The sequence below is a fragment of the Benincasa hispida genome, chromosome 9 (genome assembly GCF_009727055.1).
Source record: "Benincasa hispida cultivar B227 chromosome 9, ASM972705v1, whole genome shotgun sequence".
Lineage (NCBI taxonomy): Eukaryota > Viridiplantae > Streptophyta > Magnoliopsida > Cucurbitales > Cucurbitaceae > Benincasa > Benincasa hispida.
In genome coordinates, this window is record NC_052357.1 from 42,079,401 (window position 1) to 42,095,998 (window position 16,598).

The 16,598-nt window shown below is 31.6% G+C and overlaps 1 long non-coding RNA gene across 6 annotated transcripts; it reads right to left on the reverse strand.

Annotated features, from left to right (window-relative positions):
- Positions 1–1,374: 1,374 nt before the first annotated feature.
- Positions 1,375–16,105, reverse strand: LOC120087358. 6 transcript variants are annotated; one of them, XR_005484494.1, is made up of 9 exons: positions 14,284–14,352; positions 13,177–13,213; positions 12,492–12,616; positions 5,950–5,986; positions 4,977–5,400; positions 3,522–3,854; positions 2,462–2,719; positions 2,079–2,275; positions 1,375–1,853 (listed from the first exon to the last, which is right to left on the reverse strand). It is a non-coding gene; the product is annotated as an uncharacterized LOC120087358 (long non-coding RNA). The 6 variants fall into 6 exon arrangements; XR_005484495.1 differs by lacking the exons at positions 5,950–5,986; positions 12,492–12,616 and having other exon boundaries at positions 14,284–16,105; XR_005484497.1 differs by lacking the exons at positions 12,492–12,616; positions 13,177–13,213; positions 14,284–14,352 and adding an exon at positions 6,857–7,076 and having other exon boundaries at positions 3,522–3,847.
- Positions 16,106–16,598: the final 493 nt, after the last annotated feature.

Genomic DNA, 16,598 nt, shown 5'->3' on the forward strand with positions numbered 1-16,598 from the left:
GGCATATTAATATACTCTAATATCCTAAGCCTACATTTCAAGTACAAACTTCTTAAATCAAAACTTCCAAAACCTGCACTCTAAAGATAGTTTTCTTAAATCAAGACTACCTAAACCTCCTAGCCTAATCCCTAAGCTTACATTTCCAAGATTAAGATTCCAAACGTGTGCATTAAATCCCCTCAAAGAGATTAGGAGAAATTTGAATATTTGAGTTTTTTTTAAGGGAAGAAGATTAGGATTGCTCAAGTTACTAGTTTTTGCTTCCAAAATTCGTTTGTCTATAACTTTCTCCATTGAACTCTAATTTAAAGGATTCTAGATACGTTAAAATCGTCTTTTCGAATTCTATAAGATGTGTACTTTCAAAACCTGAAAACTCCAATACAAAAAAATTGGTTTGTTATTGTCAAATTAAATATTTTGTTTCCTTGAAGCCCTAAGAGCTAGTATCATCATAATAACTTGGATATGAACAATAATAAGAACATCTATATTAAATTTGACATAGCTTCATAGAAAAAGAGCTCGAAAGAAGGTTACGTTATGTTCTATAATACCATGACAAATATTAAGAACTAGTTCTATACTCGACAATAAACTTTCCACACATGTAGATCAAACTCGTTGGAATAATGTTCAAACCTTGTCACCTTAGGTCAAGAATGGCAGACCAATAATGGGAACATATAGCTCTCGATTACCGAGTGTATGTTTTAATCTTATTCAAGATGATTATTCATAAATGTTATTACGTCAAAGGAACTAAAGACTTTGTATAGACAATAATTCACAACATAATCAAAGAATAATAATCTTATGTGTTAGGGGTGTACCTGAATTTAGTTGAGTTAGTTTGAGGGGTATTTTTTGGACCAATACGAATGTTGACAACTCAAAGGACCTAAATAAAGTCTCCAACCAAACCCATCAAATTCAGGTCATGTCGAGTTATATAATTTTTTTTTTCTTTTTAATTAAAAATACGTAAATTTATCTATGCTGACTAATAACTACTCATACAATTCAAATATTAAATATCAAATATCTATGATATTTATTACAAACTTTAAACAAAGACAAATATCTTAACAATTTTAAATGAAAATTATTAAAAATTCAAAAATTAATCAAAACAAAGTAATTCATTTAAACAAAGAGAAATATATATATAAAACTCGGGTTGGGTTAGGTCAACCCAAATATTTTTTAGTCTAGCCACTCAATCCAACCCAATAAAAATAGAAAAAGTTTAATCCAATTCAAGCAAACAACAAAACTAATCCAACCCAACTCTTATATTTTGGGTTGGATAGTCTGAATTGTTCGAGTTGTCGGATCATTTAAATATCCTACTATGAGTAACACAAGAGATTAGATTAAAGGAGAAGAAATTAAACACCATTAATTAGTTTAAAGCATAATAATAATAAAGCGTAGTAACACCCTTGAACATTTCTAGAACAGTAGAATTGAAACCCTTAAATATAACAAAAAGCTTCATAGTTTGAAGAAAGCTTCGAATCCTCCCAAATTTTAGCATCTTCAAGAAATTAATAAACATAAGGGTTCCGTAATTTCCTCAATTTCTAATGCCTTAAATGTCTTCTCACCTATTTTCTTCTGCCCTTCCATCTTTTTCATTCTTCGATGAGTATGCCGCCAGGGTTCGAGATTGAGGACGATACAAGTTGTAGCTTCTGGGCCCTTGAACGAATGATTAGTCCTTAAAGTATGGTTAGAGCATTATCCTTGTCCATATTAGCTTCATTTTCATGCTTCGAAATTTTCGCTTCTTGCAAGTTCCACCATTTTCCGACCATTAAATCATCAATATCTTTCTCGACATCCGTCTACAAAACAATGAAAAAAAATCATCTTCAATGCAATTCATTAAAGTTAGAAAGGGAAGAAAAGTCTAAAGATGAAATTAGCTAATCAAGGTAGGGTTTTCCGTTTGGAATTACTTTCTTAGTACTTAAAAATACTCTTTTTAAGTATTACTAAGAAAATAATTCCAAACAGGTCTGTGATGTGAAAGATTATATGGAAACAAAACTGTGTACGAATAATGTTACCTTCCAACTAGATATTACATTGGCCAAGTCCTTATCTTCATCAGCATGGAAGAAACAACCACGGTTCTAGGCATAAAAAACTAAATCTTCCCAAATAGAATCACTCTTTGATAGTGTATTGAAGTTCCCCAAAATCCACAAACAGTGTCTATTTTATAGCATTTCAATATAAGGAAAAGTTATCTTAAAACCAAATGCTGCAAAAAAAAAAAAAAAAAATAATAATGAAATAATAGCTTTTGAATGTACAAACCCTATCTATTAGAAAAGCCTACTATTCCGACCGCGTCGAAGTTTGGTAATATTGTTGGTCTAGTTCGCGGCTAGAGTTTTGATCAACATGAACATACAAAAGGAAAAAGTATATCAAGTTATATTGTTACCTAGCTCTAGTAAGAGCGACATTGTTCTCTGATTACTGGATAAGAACCTGATCGATGAACTTCTATTTGATCGTACGGTAGAAATGATAATGATATCCTCCTCCCCACCTTGGAATCCATCAAGTGAGCTCACTCTTACTTTAAAGCTATTACAGTTATTATAGTTTCTCCCAAGTTTGTGTTCAATGGAAGCTACTTAAGCTGAATAAGGTGAGATCACACCAATGCTAATCTTTTCATTTGAGTCCACACATGTTGCTGCAAAACATATAAATAAATATTTTTTTTTTTAAAAAAAGAGATTTTCCTTTCTCATTAAGCAACATATTATTTTGTCCCAGTACAACAACAAGAATGCGTCAAATCAAAGTAATTGGAATATATATTAATCTATAAAAGGGAAAAAATAGAGAAGAAAAAAACGGTTGATCATTATATAAAGGGAAAAACAATACATATTTGGTCCTAGATTTTAGGTTTAGATTTTAGGTTTAGCTAGTTTTCTTTTAGTCCGTAGATTTCAAGATGTTACATTTTTAGTTTTTAAGTTTTGAGTTCATAGGTTTAGTCTCTAAATTTCAAAATGTTACAATATTACTTTTAGGTTTAAGTTTCTTTTTTTTTTTCGATTTGGCCCCAAATTTCAAGATTTATGTTTTTAACCTTAAATTTTTACTAAATACTCACTTCCAGTCTTTAGTGTTAATATATATAATTAATTTAAAAGAATTATAATTAATTTTAAAACTTCACTTCATCCTAATTTTTCATTAATTAATTATTGACATCAACGCCAAAGACTGGAAGTGAGTGTTACATTTATTAAAAAATCGAGGTTAAAAATATAAATCATGAAACTTATAGATCAAATTAAAACAAAACTCAAACCTCAGAAGGTAGAAAGGTAACTTTTTGGAAGTTAGAGACTAAAATGAAATCAAACTTGGAACTTAAAAAACTAAAAGTGTAATATTTTGAAACTTAAGAACCACATAGAAACTAAGTCCAGCAAAAACCTAGGGACAAAAAAATTGTTTTTTTCTCTTGTATATATGTGTACCTTTTGTTGTTCAATTTGTGAATAATTTGCAGCACAACATCAACCTCTAGCATATTTTTCCAACTTTGTGTAATGCCATCCCTCTCTTCTCTTCCCTCATTTATATCTATGAAAGAATATGAACCAAACATGTGACCATGAAGAAAATTCTTCACATAGGCTTTAGTTTTGACATTAGGGCCATCTGAGATTTGGCTTGAATAAAACTTTTGAGTTTGGAAAACAGCTTATAGATGGATGCATTCTACACTGTACATTCAGAAGATGCTTTTGATGGCCCAATGAACTCAACCTCTCAAACAAGCTTCTTCCAAACTTGGCTTCATCTGCAACCTTACAAACATATAGGAAGCAAAAAAAAAAAAAAAAAAAAAAAAAAAAAAAAAGAAAAGAAAAGAGAGAGAACTAAGAAAAATATATATAAAAAAAACGAGTTACACAATTAGTTCTTGAACTTCAAAAAATGTCAAATAAGTTCGTTCCTATAAACTTTTGATGTTGTGCCTTGATAGATCTCTTGAGTTTTTGAACTTTCAAGTTTTGTTATAATAAAAAGCTTTAGTTATTAAACATTTTTAGTTGTCAAAATGAGCACAACTCAATTGGTATCAAGTTTATACGATAACTTTGAGATATGAGATTTGATCCACTAACCCACAATTGTCAAAAGGAAAAAAAAACACTTTTAATTAAGTTTAGATCTACTAGAAACAAAATAAGAGTACTTCAATAGTAACAAATATATTTTAATGTTCAAGAATTTATTAGACATAAATCTAAAGAATAGTTACAATGTTTTAAAAAGTTAAAAGTGGACTTGAAGTTTTTTCTCTAGAAGAGGTAAGGCAATACAAGGTGTATGCCTCAAATGATGAATTAAGAACATTTTTCAAATCTTAAATTAGTATGACCAAGTATTGCCTAAACAAGAATGTCATAAAAGTGCGCACAAAAAAAAATAAAATAAAATACACCACCGCAATTTTCACTTAATTAAAAAATTCTGAATGAATGTATTTATCACCACTACTACTATCATTGATAAGATATGTTTATAAAATAATTTTTTGCCTTCAATGTTTTTAAAGTCACAGTAAAAATAGTTCAAGTTCAAATTGTCACAACTTAAACTTTGATATTTTCAAAGAATTAAACAAATCGCTATTACTTTTTAATTATTAAATAGAAATTTTAAGGCTCGGTACATTATCGCCACAAAAGCATAAACTTATTCTACAAGAGATATAAGCCTACGGTTCAAAGATGGCATGAGTGTCAAGGTTAAAAATTAAGAGTCTTGTCTTGAGGCGAGCCTCAAGGCATAAGTAAGCCTCAATAGCATTTTGAAACATTTAACATGTTCTTGGAGATTTAACCAAACTATAAATACGAGCACACATTCGAGGTAAATATTACTTAAAATTTTAAAGTTTAGAGAAAAAAATGTGTCCTTACTTTGCTTTCAACCATAGCAGGCAATTGGCATTCATCACCAATAAGGCAAGGAAATTGCAAAGGAATTGCAGCCTCACACTCGAGTGCAGCTTCATCCATCACCAATGTCTCCAATGGCGCCACATTCTGCATCGAATATGTAACGATCTGACCCTTACATAATAAGGTCCGATAGCTACGATATGCATACTTAGACTTTTCTATCATGAGATGAGTTTTAGTAAAAATTTCAAAAGAACGTATCTAAACTTTTATTAATTAGGTAGAAAACTGTATAAAAAGTTTATTTTACAGAACACCAAGATCCATAAAACATTAGCGTAGTGGTACAAAATGCATATATAGCCATAACAGTGAGTTTGATGGTTAGCCCTTTGAGCGACGTCCAGTCCTGCCACCTATGTTGTGTTCTTATCTACAAAGTCTGTAAAATAGGATGAGTATATATACCCAGTAAGTAGTTCCCACTTAAGGTAGTGACCAAATACACAGTCACATGCAACATGTCATAAAAACATATGATTGGGATCCAAAACATAAACTTATAATAGCATGAGGTGGTCGGTTATGCTTCCAATGTAAGTTCCTTCGCCCTAGTAAGAAGATGAATACTTAAGCGAAAACTAACCCATCAGATGATTAGTGGGTCATGCAGTCAGTAGGGCTAGAGTCGCATCCCACATCAACCATTAGCATAAACGTAAGGTTGGACTAGAGGGGTGCAACCATACATACCCTACTAGTCCCTAGCATAAACATAACCTAAGATTGGGCCTAGAGAGGTGCAACTATACATGCCCTGTTAGCTCTGTAAGCATAACCTATACCTAATTAAAACTTGATCTTAACATAATCATAAACAAACATAATGCATGGGGTCCCTTGTCAAGAAATGTGTTTTAAACATATAATGCAACATAACAAAGGTACACTACCATAAAACACTTAAAAGAAGGTGAAATAAATTATTTACCTCGACTGCGCTCCTAATTATTCCTTCTGATTTGGTCCTATAGATTTTATAAAGAACACTTATGATTAAATCTAGTTTTAAGACTATTTGATTAAGGAATTTGATGAACATAACTTATTTATTTACAAAATTATGATTGTTAAATATTGAGAGTATTAGTGTAATTATGTTGAATTATTTAATGATAATGATGATGACGACGATGATGATAAAAATAATAATAATATTATTAATATAATAAGAATTGTAATAATATTATAATAATAATAATAGTAGTAGTATAGTAGTAGTAGTAGTAGTAGTAGTACTAGGATAATAATAAAAACAACAATAATAGTAGTAATGATAGTAATAGTAGAAAGATAATAATAATAACAACAACAAGAATAGTGATGATGACAATAATCATAATAATAATAGTAGTAGTAATAGTAATAGTATAATGATAATAATAATAATAGTAATGGTAGTAGTAGTAATAATAGTAGTAGTAGTAGTAATAATAATAATAATATTAAAAGGAAGAAGAAGAAGAAGAGAGAGATGGAGAATGAAAAGTTAATATTTAGCGTTGTATCAGTAATAATATTATTAGTAGTAGTAATACTATGTAATAATAATGATTATGACAATAATATTAACAAAATTGGAAATCAATAATACTATAATCAAATTAATATTGTTAATAACAATAGTAATACCAACAATAAGAATTTTAATAATAGTAGTAATTTTAGTGAAACTTCAAACTTTACTAGGTAAAGAATATGAAAGTTTAATATCAATCTTTCAATTACTAAGGTCTTGATTGTAGTTTTAAATTATGTGAGTTTAAACTTGATATTCAACTAATTGCCTAAAAGATCTTAAAAGAAAGAAACAAAACCTCAAAAGTAAGGAAACTTACTTGTATGAATCCCAAAATTCAAGAAATGCTTCAAAGGATTTTGATCCCTCCATTTTCTTGTTGCAAAACATTACATCAAGCCTATTTATAGCCATCTCCCCACTGCCTTTCATTTGTATTATTATTGTTATTATTTATTTATTTATATATTTTTTAACCGACTTAATATCTTTCTTCTTTCTTCTTTATTTATTTATTATCTCTTACCTATTAACCGTCTTTATTACTTGTTGTTGTTGTTGTTGTTTTTTCATTATTACTATTTTAAACTATCTTCATATTTTAATAGTTTTTATTATTAATAAAATCATTTCTTATAATCTCTCTCTCTTCTTTTTTGTAAGTGTCATTATTCTTATTTTTATTTTTTATTATTTTCTTGTTATCTCTTTTCTAACCAATTCAATTCAACTTTTATTATTTGTTATTATTGTTATTATTATTTTAACTTATCTAGATATTTCTCAAAAGTTCTTAATTATTTTATCTATTTATTTTGTTCTTAAATTTACTAGATTTTTCTACTTAAAAATCATCCCATATCATCATTATTTTATTTCTTAGAAATTTTATTACTTTGTTATTTATTTAATTACCAAACTAATGTTTTGTATGTTTTCCTTATTATTTATATACCACTTTTAATCTTAACGTATGAAATTTAAAATTAATCTTCTCCAACTAGTCTTAGAATTAATTTTAAAATTAAAACTTATAAATTTCCGTAATATTTATATATATACTTGGGTTGTTACATTCTCTCCCCCTTGAGAACTTTCGTCTTTAAAAGTTTCTTGGTTCTTAAATAGATAAGGGTATTTGACTCTCATCTCTTATTCTCGTTCCCATATAGCTTCTTCTTCTTCCTGATTTCTCCAGAGAACTTTCACTAAACTTATTTCCCGATTACGAAGTGACTTCTTCTCTCTTGCTAGGATGCAAACTGGAGTCTCTTCATATTCCAAGTTTTCACTTATTTATAGAGGTTCATAGTTTACTACATGTGGTGGGTCAAACACGTATTTTCGAAGCATTGATACATGAAAGACATTATGTATTGTAGAAAGGGTTGGTGGTAACGACAATCAATAAGCTACTTGGCCAACACGCTCCAATATTTCAAAAGGTTCAATAAAGCGGGGGCTAAGTTTGCCTTTCCATCCGAAACACATAACGCCTTTCATTGGTGCTACATTTAGAAATACGTGATTTCCTACTTTGAATTTAAGCTTTTTTCGACGGTTATCAGCATAACTCTTTTGTCTGCTTTGAGCTGTTCGCATTCTTTCCCAAATTAGCTTAATTGACTCTGATGTTTGCTGCACCAATTCAGGTCCTAGTAGTGTTCGCTCCCCGATTTCATCCCAGTGTATAGGGGATCTGCATTTCTTTTTGTATAAGGCTTCGAAGGGAGCTATACCAATTGTCGCCTGATAACTATTATTATAAGCAAATTCTATAAGGTGCATTTGTGAATCCCATGCTCCAGTAAAATCCAAAGCACATGCCCTCAACATGTCTTCTAGGATTTGATTAACTCGTTTTGTTTGGCCATTAGTTTGTGGATGGAAGACTGTGCTGAAATTTAGTTGTGTGCCCATTGTTTTCTGCAAACTTTTCCAGAACTTAGAGAAGAAATGAAGGCCTCGATCTGAAACAATTGATACTAGGACTCCATGTAATCGGATGATCTCTTTTAAGTACATTTGAGATAGTGCTTCTGTAGTGTGAGTAGTCTTGTAGGTTAGGAAATGGGCCGACTTGGTGAGTCACTCCACAATCACCCAAATCATGTTGTGGCCTTTAACAGTTCTTAGGAGTCCTGAGATGAAGTCCATGGAAATATGCTCCTATTTCCATTCTGGAACATTTAAAGGCTGGAGGAGTCCTTGTAGTCGTTGCCATAGAGCTTTCACCTGTTGACAAACCAAACATTTACTTACATAGTCGGCTATATCCTTTTTCATGTTACACTACCAGTAATGTGCTTTCAAGTCTCGGTACATCTTGGTACTCCCAGGATGTATTGAAAAGCATGATTCGTGAGCTTTCTTCAGTAGTTCTTTCTTGATTTCTTCATCATTTGGTACACATAGACGTCCACGGTAGAGGAATGCAGAGTCTGGAGCTGTAGAGAATTCACTGGTTTCTCCATTCTCTGACTGCAGTTGTTTGTTTAGGTATTTATCTGTTTGTCGTGCATCAATTATCTTTTGCCTTAATGAAGGACTTGCAATTGGCTGTGTTATTCGAGTTATGATGGTTTCTGGTATTAGTGAGATCTCAACTCTTTCAAGGTCATCCATTATGTGTTTGGAGATGGTACTTAGAGTTGCCGTGTGAGCTGACTTTCTACTAAGAGCATCAGCCACAATGTTAGGTTTTCCTAGATGATAGAGGATCTCACAGTCATAGTCTTTTACCAATTCTAGCCATCTTCGTTGTCTCATAATTAACTCCTTCTGGGTAAAGAAGTACTTAAGGCTTTTATGATCTACATAGATTTGGATCTTTTCCCCATATAAATAATGTCTCCATATCTTTAAAGAAAAGACTACAGTGGCTAACTCCAATTCATGAACAGGATAGTTTTATTCATAAGGTTTTAGTTTTCTTGAAGCATATGCTATTACCTTTCCGTGTTGCATCAATACACAACCAAGCCCCTTCTTCGATGCATCACTGTACAGAGTTAAACCCCCTGATCTGTCAGGTATAGTGAGAATAGGGGCTGTGGTCAATCTTTCTTTTAGTTCCTGGAAGCTTTGTTCACATGCTTGGTTCTAGACAAAAGGGTTATTCTTCTTGGTGAGGTTAGTTAAGGGTAATGCTATACTTGAGAAATTCTTCACAAATCGTCTATAATATCCTGCTAATCCAAGAAAGCTTTGCACCTCGCTTACTATTGTTGGGCGAGGCCACTTGCTAACTGTTTCAATCTTAGCAAGATCCACTGAGATTCCTTCTTGTTTTACAATATGCACTAGGTAGGCAACTTGTCGCGCCCAAAACTCACTCTTAGAGAATTTGGCATACAACTTTTTATTTCTTAATATGGAAAGAACATCCCTAAGATGTTTTTCATGTTCTGCCTCAGACTTGGAATACACCAGAATATCATCAATAAATACGATCACGAAGTTATCAAGATAGTCCTTAAAAATTCTATTCATCAAGTCCATGAAGGCTGCTGGGGCATTAGTTAATCTAAAGGGCATCACAACGAATTCATAATACCCATATCTTGTTCGGAAAGCAATCTTGGGTATATTAGGCTCCTTGATTCGTAGTTGATGATATCCAGATTGTAAGTCTATTTTGGAGAATACTGAGGCTCCTTGTAATTGGTTAAATAGATCATCAATGCGTGGGAGTGGGTACTTATTCTTTATTGTCAACTTATTCAACTCTCGATAATCTATACATAAACGCATTGATCTATCCTTTTCTTAACAAATAAGACAGGTGCTCCCCATGGAGACACGCTAGGGCGTATAAATCCCTTATCTAACAATTCTTGTAATTGTATTTTGAGTTCTTTTAACTCTGCAGGTGTCATTCTATATGGTGCTTTAGATATTGGTTCAGCTCCGGGAATTAGATCTATACAGAATTCTTTCTCGACTAGGTGGTAAACCTGGTAGCTCTTCTGGAAATACATCTTCAAACTCTCTTATTATAGGAATGACCTTAATTTCATCCTTTTGGTTTCGTAAATCCACGACGCTTGCTAAATATGCCCAAGCCACATGGTTGAGCAAATGTTTCATTTTTAAGGCTGAAATTATTCTTGGGGCTGATTATGTATTAGAACTCTTAAATTTAAACTTGGTTCCTGTTGGAAAGGTAAATATGACCTCTTTATTATGGCAATTTATGCTTGTATAGTTTACTGCTAACTAGTCCATACCTAGTATTATGTCAAAATCACTTATGTCTAGGATGATAAGAGTCATCCCTAGTTTATGTCCTGATACTGACAATTCGCAGTTTTCCATTGTTGAGCTGGCCAACAAAGATACTCCAGCAGGAGTAGCTACGGATAGAATGTAGCCTAAGGGTTTTGATGTTAGTTGAGCATGTTGTGCAAATGTTGTAGAGATGAATGAATGACTAGAGCCCGAATCAAATAAAGTGAAGGCATAATACCTGAGGATGGGTAATGTACCTGTAACAACTGCATCTTGATCCTCTGCCTCTTGACATGTAACAGCAAACACCTGCCCTTTCTGTTGTTGGGTAACCTTGTTACTGGTAGGTTGGGTGGTCTGGGCAGTTGATACTTGGTTGACGAGCTTTGGGCAAGCATTTTCATAGTGACTAGTCTGGCCACAATTGAAATACACTCCTATGTTCTGAAGACATTGCCTCTGATGGTGTTTTCCACAACTTCTACACTTAGGATATGTGAATGTTTGACTCTTCTATTGTGACTGTACGCTCTAAGTGCTTTGGGAAATTTTTGCTTGCCGTTGTGAACATTGGAAGCCTTGTTGGGTGAATTTCCTCTTTTGATTTGGCATGAATCCTCGTTCAGAAGTTGAGGTTTTGGCAGCAAGATCTACTTCCATGAGTAAGGCCGTTTCGAGGGCAAGGGCATACTCTTTGTGTCGAAAAGCAGTAACCATGCCCCGAATGCCTTCTCTTAATCCCCAAATAAACCTTTCCACCTTCTTCTCTTCTGCGTCCACTAACCGAGGAACAAAGTAAGATAAGCAATCAAATTTCCATTCATACTCTGCCATTGACATGTTCTCTTGATGAAGATTAAAAAATTCCACTTCCTTTTGATATCTCACTGTCAAAGGAAAATACTTGTTGTAAAAAGTCTGACTGAATTGCTGCCATGAGATTGAACATTTGATTGTTCTTTGTGCGGATTCCCACCAGAACTTTGCATCTCCTCTTAACATGAAGGTGGCACAATTTACTTTCTGTTCTTCTGGAATGTTCATGAGGAGGAAAATGGTTTCTATTTCTGTTATCCAAATCTTTGCTATAGTTGGATCCACAGATGATCAATCAAATGTTGAAGGATTGAACTTCCTGAATTTTCGAATGATCTTCGAGTCATTTGTATCGTTGGTTATGTGGTGGATGAGGTTGTGTTTCCATTACTCATATTCTATATTAGTATTTGTAGTGCATCTGGTGTAAGTAACACGTAAGGTATTTGTCCATTTCCTTGATTTTGAACCCTTGTAGATTCACTTTGAGATCTGCCTCGTCGTGTTGGAGCTCGTTGTGGTGGCATTTGGTACACACATTCTTTCATAGTAAGGAAGCAATCTAATCTTTTTTTTTTTAAAACTCATACCTATGTTTACTAAATTTTTACTAAATTACTTATTTGAAAATTCCTTACCAGCGTATTTGGCATAACTATGAGCATCACTTAACAGGTTCAACCATCAAACACCACGACTCTTTTAATGTAGTAGAGTCTACTTGGCTCAAATGCTCTGATACCAAACTGTAACGACCTGACCCTTACATAATAAGGTCCGACCGCTACGACATGCATACTTAGATTTTTCTATCATGAGATGAGTTTTGGTAAAAATTTCAATAGAACGTATCTAAACTTTTATTAATTAGGTAGAAAACTGTATAAAAAGTTTATTTTATAAAATACCAGGATCCATAAAACGTTAGCGTAATGGTACAAAATGTGTATATAGCCATAATAGTGAGTTTGATGGTTGGCCCTTTGAGCGACGTCCAGTCCTGCCACCTATGTTATATTCTTACCTACAAAGTCTGTAAAATAGGATGAGTATATAATATACCTAGTAAGTAGTTCTCACTTAAGGTAGTGACCAAGCATAGTCACATGCAACATGTCATGAAAACATATGATTTGGATCCAAAACATAAACTTATAATAGCATGAGGTGGTCGATTAGGCTTCCAACATAAATTCCTTCGCCCTGGTAAGAAGATAAGGACTTAAGCGAAAACTAACCCATCTGACGATTAGCGGGTCATGCAGTCAGTAAAGCCAGAGTCGCATCCCACATCAACCATTAGCATAAATGTAAGGTTGGACTAGAGGGGTGCAACCATACATACCCCACTAGTCCCTAGCATAAACATAACGTAAGATTGGGCCTAGAGGGGTGCAATCATATATGCCCCGTTAGCCTTGGAAGCATAATCTAACTTGATCTTAACATAATCGTGAACAAACATAATGCATGGGGTCCCTTGTCGAGAAACATATTTTAAACATGTATGCAACATAACAATAATAATAATGCAACATAACAAAGGTACACTACCATAAAACACTTAAAAAAAGGGTGAGATAAACTACTTACCTCAACTGCGCTTCTAATTATTCCTTCTGATTTGATCCTATAGATTTTATAAAGAACACTTATGATTAAATCCAGTTTTAAGACTATTTGATTAAGGAATTTAATGAACATAAATTATTTATTTACAAAATTATGATTGTTAAATATTGAGAGTATTAGTGTAATTATGTTGAATTATTTAATTATAATGATGATGATGATGATGATGATGATGATAAAAATAAAAATAATATTATTAATATAATAATAATTGTAATAGTATTATAATAGTAGTAGTAGTAGTAGTGGTGGTGGTGGTAGTAGTAGTAGTAGTGGTAGTAGTGGTAGTGGTAGTGGTAGTGGTAGTGGTGGTATAGTGGTGGTGGTGGTGGTAGTGGTGGTGGTAGTGGTAGTGGTAGTAGTGATAGTGGTAGTGGTAGTGGTAGTAGTGGTGGTGGTAGTCGTAGTGGTAGTAGTAGTCATAGTGGTGGTAGTAGTCGTCGTAGTCGTCGTAGTAGTCGTCATAGTCGTAGTAGTCGTTGTCGTCATCGTCGTAGTAGTATAACAATAATCATAATAATATAATGATACAACAACAAGAATAGTGATAATGACAATAATCATAATAATAATAGTAGTAGTAATTGTAATAGTATAATGATAATAATAATAATAGTAATGGTAGTAGTAGTAATAGTAGTAGTAGTAATAATAATAATATTAAGAGGAAGTAGAAGAAGAAGAGAGAGAGAGATGGAGAATGAAAAGTTAATATTTAGCGTTGTATTAGTAATAATATTATTAGTAGTAGTAATACTATGTAATAATAATGATAATGACAATAATATTAATAAAATTGGAAATCAATAATACTATAATTAAATTAATATTGTTAATAACAATAGTAATCCCAACAATAAGAATTTTAATAATAGTAGTAATTTTAGTGAAACTTCAAACTTTACTAGGTAAAGAATATGAAAGTTTAATATCAAGCTTTCAATTACTAAGGTCACTTTCATATGTTGATTGTAGTTTTAAATTATGTGAGTTTAAACTTGATATTCAACTAAGTACCTAAAATATCTTAAAAGAAAGAAACAAAACCTCAAAAGTAAGGAAACTTACTTGTATGAATCCCAAAATTCAAGAAATGCTTTAAAAGGATTTTGATCCTTCCATTTTCTTGTTGCAAAACAACACACCAAGCCTATTTATAGTCATCTCCCCATCGCCTTTTATTTGTATTATTATTGTTATTATTTATTTATTTATTTAATCGACTTACATATCTTTCTTCTTTCTTCTTTCTTCTTTCTTCTTTCTTTTTTATTTATTTTTTTTCTCTCTCACCAATTAACCGACTTTATTACTTGTTGTTGTTATTTTTTTTCATTATTACTATTTTAAACTTTCTTCATATTTTAATAGTTTTTATTATTAATAAAATCATTTCCTATAATCTCTCTCTTTTTTTTGAAGTGTCATTATTTTTTTGCTATCTCTTTTCTAACCAATTCAACTCAACTTTTATTATTTATTATTATTGTTATTATTATTTTAGTTTATCTAGATATTTCTCAGATGTTCTAAGTTATTTTATCTATTTATTTTGTTTTTAAACTTACTAGATTTTTCTACTTAAAAATCATCCCATATCATCATTATTTTATTTCTTAGAAATTTTATTATTTTGTTATTTGTTTAATTACCAAACTAATGTTTTGTGTATTTTCCTTATTATTTATGTACCATTTTTAATCTTAACGTATGAAATTTAAAATTGGTCTTCTCCAACTAGTCTTAGAATTAATTTTAAAATTAAAACTTATAATTTTCGGTAATATTTATATACATACTTGGATTGTTACAGAATACAGCTTAAACGAGCTCGATACCGTGCAAAAGAACAAAGAAGCAATCCTAAAGCAAAAGTCTCTAAGCCGTCCTTTGCTTGCACTTTGAGGAAGTCTAAATTCACTCAACGAATGTTTCAAAGATTTCAAAACCAACACACAATCATTTCTCCCCTTCAAAAACTTCTCATACTCGAGATTTTCGACAACTTCTTCTAATTTTTCGGAAAATAGCTTCTCAAGATCCTTGGAAACAACCCAATTGAATTCAACAAGGATTCAAAAGAATCTATCAAAATCATAGCACAACCCAACCTCTCAAAATTATGCTTCAAAATGGCTTTGGGAATGAGAGTGCAAAACATTGATATGCACTCTTTGAGTGAACAAGAAATGGTTTTATACTTCATCCTTACAAATTCTATAAAAGACTTGACTTTTTTTGGTCCTTTTTTGTCTTTTAAGAATGTTTGGTACTGAGAAACACAATTGCCTTCAAGAAAATCAATCATGGAAGAAAAACAATCCCTCCAACCATTTAATTGATTGAAGCACTTTTTAAGCCTTCCAATTCTATAATCCAAATATATGTTTTTATCAGAATCCCCAACTTTTAGCCTTTGTTTGTTCCCAAACAAAAGAATATCTCCCAAATTACAAAACAATCCTTTTGATCCACTGTCTTTCTCATGCATTTCTTGAACTAGAAGAAGAAACCTTGATGCAACCTGCAATATTTTAAAAATAAAAAACAAACAAACTTGAAAATAATTTCTTCTAATTATCCCTTTTAATTTGGTGGAATTGAGGATATACATATATATGTGTGGAAAATGAAGTTTACTTATGTCTATTTTGTCCCTATATTTAGAAAGATCTTTCTAATAAGTTGTCGACTTTTAACTTTGTGTTTAATTGGTTTTGTATTACTTTTTTTTATTATTATTAATTAACTCTTTGAATTTTCTCGAAGTTAACTCTCTAGGGGTATTTTTTATTTTTTATTTTTAAAGATAATACAAGCACTATACAACCTAATGTCAAACATTCGAGTTTAAAGATATATATAAATTTATTGGAAACAAAACAAAAAATGAAATCATGGTCAAACAAGGCTAATAAGTTTTGTTGGTTGAAGAATATATATATATAAGCTAGATAGCTTGATCCAACCAACAAAACTTATTAGCCTTGTTTGACCATGATTTCATTTTTTGTTTTTTGTTTTTAAAATCTATGCTTCTTTTTTTTTCCTCATTTCTCAAATATGATTTTCATTACCTTTCTTGAAGGAAAAAAAGTTTGAATTTCTAATCAAATTCTAAAAATAAAAGTGCTTTTTAAAAATTACATTTTTTTAGTTTTCAAAACATCACTTGGTTTTTGAAAACATAACTAATAGAAACTACAAAACAAAACATAAAACTTTAAGGGTAAAATTAGTGCATCAAACAAGACCATAAATATAATTTAAGAAAACTTCTAGACTTGAGCCATACCTGTATGATTGCAGTGTTGGTCGGAGCACAAGCGAGCGTTCGACAATTCTTCTTCTGAAGTTCAAACAACAACACTCCAACCGTCTTA